Source organism: Sminthopsis crassicaudata, chromosome 3 (assembly GCF_048593235.1).
Source record: "Sminthopsis crassicaudata isolate SCR6 chromosome 3, ASM4859323v1, whole genome shotgun sequence".
NCBI classification, from domain to species: Eukaryota; Metazoa; Chordata; class Mammalia; order Dasyuromorphia; family Dasyuridae; genus Sminthopsis; species Sminthopsis crassicaudata.
Window position 1 is genome coordinate 584,310,008 of NC_133619.1, and position 7,366 is coordinate 584,317,373.

The window sequence follows — 7,366 nt, forward strand, 5'->3', positions numbered from 1 at the left end:
TGAAGTGTAGAATGATTTCCTGGTTCTGCTCATTTCACTCAGTAACAGTTGATGTAAGTCTCTCCAGGCCTTTCTGAAATCATCATGCTGGTCATTTCTTACAGAACAATAATATTCCATAATATTCATATACCATAATTTACCCAACCATTCTCCAGTTGATGGGCAGCCATTCATTTTTCAGTTTCTAGCCGCTACAAACAGGGCTGCCACAAACATTTTGTCATATACAGGTCCCTTTCCCTTCTTTAGTATTTCTTTGGGATATAAGCCCAGTAGTAGCACTGCTGGATCAAAGGGTATGCACAGTTTGATAACTAGTTGGGCATAATTCCAGATTGCTCCCCAGAATGGTTGGATTCTTTCACAACTCCACCAACAATGCATCAGTGTCCCAGTTTTCCCACATCCCCTCTAACATTCATCATTATTTTTTCCTGTCATCTTAGCCAATCTGAAAGGTATGGAGTGGTATCTCAGAGTTGTCTTAATTTGCATTTTCTCTGATCAATAGCAATTTGGAACACTTTCATATGAGTGGAAATAGTTTTAATTTCATCATCTGAAAATTGTCTGTTCATATCCTTTGACCATTTATCAATTGAAGAATGGCTTTATTTCTTATAAATTAGAGTAAGTTGTCTGTATATTTTGGAGATGAGGCCTTTATCAGAACCTTTAACTGTAAAAATGTTTTCCCAATTTGAACAAACATTCTTCTACAGAGACTGGAGACAGATGGAAGATCTGTGTGTTCAGTATACTGCACAACTTAATCTGTACACCAATTTAAACACTTATAAAATGTCCATGTGAATCAGACATTGTGCTAAGCTCTGGAGATGTAAAGAAAAAAAGAAAATCAGTCAATGCTCTCAATGACCTTAAAACCTGTTTATCAATTAATAACTTCAACAAAGTAGTATGATATAAAGTAAATCAATATGTCATTAGCATTTCTATATATCACCAGTCAAACCCTATAAGAAGAGACAGTAAAAGATACCCCATTTAAATTTGCTCCAAACAGTATAAAATACCTGGAAATGTATATGCCAAAACTAAACCAGGAATTATATGAACAAAATTATTAAAAAAAAAAACACATTTTATACAAATGAAATAAAATTTAAATATTAATTGTTCATGTGTAGGCAAAGCCAATATAATCAAAATCACAATGTTATCCACACTTATTTACATATTTAGGACTATCTCATAATTTTTTTTCCTGAGTTAGAAAAAAATGACAAAATCCAATGGGAAGACCAGAAAGTCAAGAGTATAAATAAATAGATGTAATGAAAAAAAATGTAAAGGAAGGAGATTTAGCAGTAACAGATCTTGAACTGAATTATAAAGTAGGAATTATCAAAAACTATCTGGTACTGCCAAAGAAATAGAAAGATCACTGGAATAGAATAGTAACTGTGTTTGACAAGGAGAAAGGATATAAATAGGCAGTTCTCCAGTGAAAAACTCATAAGAATTTATACTTATATGAATAGTTCTCTGAATCATTTTTATTAGAGAAATGTAAAATAAACAACCATGAGATTTCATTTTACACCTATCATATTGGTCAAAATGATTGAAAGGAAAACAAGTTTATGGACTGGAAAGATTGTGGAAAAACTGGGTCATTGATTTAGCATTGCTAAAATTTTAAATTGATCCATTCGTTTTTGGAGAGGAATCTGGACTTAAGCCCTAAAAGCTATTATATCCTTTCATCTAGTAATACCACATTCTCAGGAGTATGAGGGCAAAAGAAAAAGAACTTATAGGTTTTAAAATGTTTATACCAGTTCTCTTAATGATGGCAAAGAACTGGAATTTCCTGGAATTTCTTTTTTTTTTAATTATAACTTTTTATTGACAGATCATATGCCTGGGTAATTTTTTACAACACTGATGTCCTGGTTCTGCTCATTTTACTTAGCATCAGTTGATGGTAAGTCTCTCCAAGCCTCTCTGTATTTCTCCTGTTGGTCATTTCTTACAGAGCAATAATATTCCATAACCTTCATATACCATAATTTACCCAAACATTCTCCAATTGAGGGGCATTAATTCATTTTCCACTTTCTAGCCACTACAAACAGGGCTGCCACAAACATTTTGTCATATACAGGTCCCTTTCCCTTCTTTAGTATTTCTTTGGGATATAAGCCCAGTAGTAGCACTGCTGGATCAAAGGGTATGCACAGTTTGATAACTAGTTGGGCATAATTCCAGATTGCTCCCCAGAATGGTTGGATTTGTTCACAACTCCACCACAAATGCATCAGTGTCGCAGTTTTTTCACATCCCCTCCAACATTCATCATTATTTTTTCCTGTCATCTTAGCCAATCTGACAGGTGTGTAATGGTATCTCAGAGTTGTCTTAATTTGCATTTCTCTGGTCCACAGTGATTTGGAACACTCTTTCTTATGAATGGAAATAGTTTTAATTTCATCATCTGAAAATTGTCTGTTCATATCCTTTGACCATTTATCAACTGGAGAATGGCTTGATTTCTTATAAATTAAGAGCCAATTCTCCATATATTTGGGATATGAAGCCTTTATCAGAACCTTTAACTGTAAAAATGTTTTCCCAGTTTGTTGCTTCCCTTCTAATTTTGTTTGCATTAATTTTGTTTGTACAAAGGCTTTTTAATTTGATATAATCAAAATTTTCTAGTTTGTGATCAATAATTTTGTGATTTCTAGTTCTTCTTTGGTCACAAATTCCTTCCTCCTCCACAAGTCTGAGAGGTAGACTATCCTCTGTTCCTCTAATCTATTTATTATCTCATTCTTTATGCCTAAATAATGGACCCGTTTTGATCTTATCTTGATATATGGTATTAAGTGTGGGTTCATGCCTAATTTCTGCCATACTAATTTCCATATTTCCCAGTAATTGTTGTCAGATAGTGAATTTTTATCCCAAAAATTAGGATTTTGGGTTTGTCAAACACTAGATTGCTATAGTTATTGACTATTATGTCTTGTAAACCTAACCTATTCCATTGATCAACTAATCTATTTCTTATCCAATACCAAATGGTTTTGGTAACTGCTGCTTTATATATAGTTTTAGATCAGGTACAGTTAAGCTACCTTCATTTGATTTTTTTTCATTAATTCCCTTGAAATTCTAGACCTTTTGTTCTTCCATATGAATTTTGTTGTTATTTTTTCGAGGTCATTAAAATAGTTTCTTGGGAGTCTGATTGGTATGACACTAAATAAATAGATTAGTTTGGGGAGTATTGTCATCTTTATTATATTTGCTCACCCTATCCAAAAGCACTTAATCTTTTTCCAATTATTTAAATATGACTTTATTTGTGTGGAAAGTGTTTTGTAATTTTGTTCATATAATTCCTGACTTTTCTTTGGTAGATGGATTCCCAAATATTTTATACTCTTGAAATGTGTTTTGAATGGAATTTCTCTTTGTATCTCTTGCTGTTGGATCTTGTTGGTGATGTATAAAAATGTTGAGGATTTATGTGGATTTATTTTGTATCCTGAAACTTTGCTAAAGTTATGAATTATTTCTAGTAACTTTTTAGTAGAATCTCTGGGGTTCTCTAAGTATACTATCATACCATCTGCAAAGAATGATAGTTTGGTTTCCTCATTACCTACTCTAATTCCTTTAATCTCTTTTTTACTCTTATTGCCAAGGCTAGGGTTTCTAATACAATATTGAATAATAATTATGATAGTGGGCAACCTTGTTTCACTCCTGATCTTACTGGGAAAGGTTCCAGTTTTTCTCTATTACATATGCTCCTGACTATTTTAAGGAAAAGTCCATTTATTCCTATCCTCTCTAGTGTTTTTATTAGTAATGTATTTTGGATTTTATCAAATGCTTTTTCTGCATCTATTGAGATGATCATATGCTTTTTGTTAATTTGGTTATTGATATAGTCAATTATGCTAATAGTTTTCTTAATATTGAACCATCCCTGCATTCCTGATATAAATCCTACTTGGTCATAGTGTATTATCCTGGGGATGATTTTTTGTAATCTTTTTGCTAATATTTTATTTAAGATTTTAGCATCAATATTCATTAGGAAGATTGGTCTATAATTTTCTTTCTCTGTTTTCAGCCTACCTGGTTTAGGTATCAGTACTATGTCTGTGTCATAAAAGGAATTTGGTGTTTCCTGGAATTTCAATTAGAGAATGGACAAACAATTTGTGGCATATGATCATGAGAGAATACTTATATAAATATTGGGAAATAAGATGTGGTGAGTTCAATGATCTTAGGAAAACTAGGGTAAATAATGAAGAATGAAATGAGCAGAATGAAGATAACATTATAAAAAATAAGAACAGCATTGTTATAAGAGTAATTTTGACTTACTACGTCATTTTGACTACTAAAAATAACCAAACTACAAATTCTATATGAATCCAGAGGAAAAAGAACTGACAAGTGGATGTGAAGAATGATCTTATACATTCTGTCTCTTTCTCTCTCTCTCTCTCTCTCTCTCTCTCTCTCTCTCTCTCTCTCTCTCTCTCTCTCTCTCTATATATATATATATATATATATATATATATATATATATATATATATATATGTATATATACATATATACATACACATATATATTTACATATATACATATGTAGAAGTATGTGTATGTGTGTTTAATAATAGCTATTTCTAGAATGAGTGTGGCGGAGAAAAGAAAACAAGGAAAAAAGTTAGATGAGAATTTTATTACATATTTAAAAGGAATAGTAAGATGTCTTAATAGATTTTCAATATCATGTGAAAATCTTTTTTTCCATTCTACTCTTTTAGAAAATCTTGTTTTATTTCTTAAATTGAGGATAAAATAAGTTTAATTAATTAATACTATTTAATATATTAATATATAATAAACAAATACAATATATTATATTAAATATTTCAATAATTTAATTAAATAATAATTTAAATATTAAATTATATTAACTATAATAAAATATATAATAAATTAATATAAATAAACATAAAATTAAATCATCAAAGACTATACAAAAAAGGAAACTGGAAACTTTGGGGCATGATGTTCGCTGGACACAAAGCCAAACTGAACTGTTGATAGCAAGGGAAGTGAATAAGTTCAGAATACAAGCCTCTATAAAGGAAATCTTTTGGAATAGGTTAGTGTTCCACCATCCCTACTCATCAACCAGAGGGCTATAGAGGATGAGGGAATTGAAGAATTGATGGAAATACAAAATTAAATCAACAAAACAGTTATCTGCCTCATCCATCCTTCAGAATTTAGGACCATGAAATCTTGGAATGTCCCTTCTGCTATGCTTGTCTCTTTCTTCCATAGATCAGTTCTTTCTGATACCAGCTTTTTAGCATGGGCCCAGACTGGGCAGGGTTTTATCACTTTATTTTCAAATGCCACTCCCTTTTACCCTTTTCTCTGTTTATGCTTTGGACTATCTCTTACAGATATTATTTTATTCTACCCATTTTTAAATCCCACATCAACTGTTATTTTCATCCTGAAACCATTCCAAAATCTCCCAGTCAACAGATATTTCTATTTTCTCTATGAAATAAAAAATTACAATGTATTTTTCTTGTTATACTCTTTTCTCTTAGGTTTTCAGGATACTCCTCTCTCTTGATTCTCCTACCTTTTTCTTCTCCTCTAGATCTGTAGTATTTCCTTTATGGTAAGTCACAGATTCTAGTGAACTTCCTTATACAATTTCACAGGACCATAATACTCCTTTTCATTTGATTATATTAAATTTCATGTAGTATCCATGTTATCATTAGCACCAATTTATTTGATAAATTTCTGTGTAATAGTGGTAATCTTTTCTTCCTTACTAAAAAAAATTGCTTTGATATCCCTGGGCTGTTCTTTCTGAAAGCCTATTATTCTTGATGAGCTGACCCCCTTTTTGTTTTCATAATAAGGGATCCTCATTAGATACTGTGATCCCTTTAACTATATCCTTATCACTATATTTCTTCATGTAGAGACTAAATATTGTAGAAGAGATTCTTGTAAATTTAAGTGTTAGAAGTAGTCATTTTAAAGATCCCATTGATAAGTGAGAGGTGGTTAATGGTGTGCTTAATTTAAATTTAATTTTCTAAAATTAATATTAATTAAATCAAATTATTTAAAGTAATATTCTTGGTTTATATTACACCTCACATTGAGTAATAAGTGACACAATAGACAGACCACAAGGCCTAGGGTGAGGAAGTTTAATTTTATAAGTTCAAATGTGTCCTTCATACTTATATGACCCAGAGAAAGTCACTCAATTCTATTCCTTCAGTTTCCTCATCTGTAAAGTGGTCTGGAGAAAGAAATGGCAAAATAACCCAGTATCTGTACCAAGAAAATTCCAAATGAAGTCACAGTGAGTTATGAATGAAACAACTAAATAACAGCCACAAAATACTTGAATCTTTCTTTCAATGGGATTCTAGGAGAGATTATTACTATTCAAAGATTTGGTATTACTGTTTAATTTCCATTTCCCCAGCCAGTTCCTCTGTATTGGTAAGAAAGAGATCCAGAATAAGTGTCATTCATTACTTCCTTCACTTTTTGAAAAATTAAATTGTCATCAAAACATGACAAGAATGTCTTGGATGCCTTTATTTCCACAGTTACAAATTACATTTAATTGAAATTCCCTGTTATGCTTATATTATGTTGAGCTGTGCAAGATTTGCAGTTTATATCAAAAAATTTTCATTCAATCCCTTTAGTTAGCCTGGAAGATGGTAGAGTATTCTCACTAAAATATAGCCTCTCTTTCCTCTCTATTCCTCATGAAAATTCTTGTCACTGTACTTTCTTAATTTTACAAACTCTCTCTCTCCTCTCTCTCTCTCTCTCTCTCTCTCTCTCCTCTCTCTCTCTCTCTCTCTCTCCCTCTCTCTCCCTCTCTCTCTCCTCTCTCTCCCTCTCTCTCTCTCTCTCTCTCTCTCTCTCTCTCTCTCTCTCTCTCTCTCTCTCTCTCTCACACACACACACACACACACACACACACACGTGCATTACTATCTTCTCCATGTGCAAAACTATTCTCAACTTCTCTTTTAGTCAATCATTTTATTTGGATAGAGGTATGATCTTTCATTGCTGTAATCTATCGATATATTTTAATGCATCAGGTCTCCATAATTCCAATCCATCAATTTACTATTTATTAATCACCCATTATCTTCCAGGTACTTTATTAAGTCTCTGAAGTCATCTTTACTTCCTGACTTCATTATTAAGTTCACTACACTTTACATCAAGCTTTCTATTGAATTAGGTTTGATAACTTTATTTGAACATTATTATTTCACTCATTTCAGTTTTCAG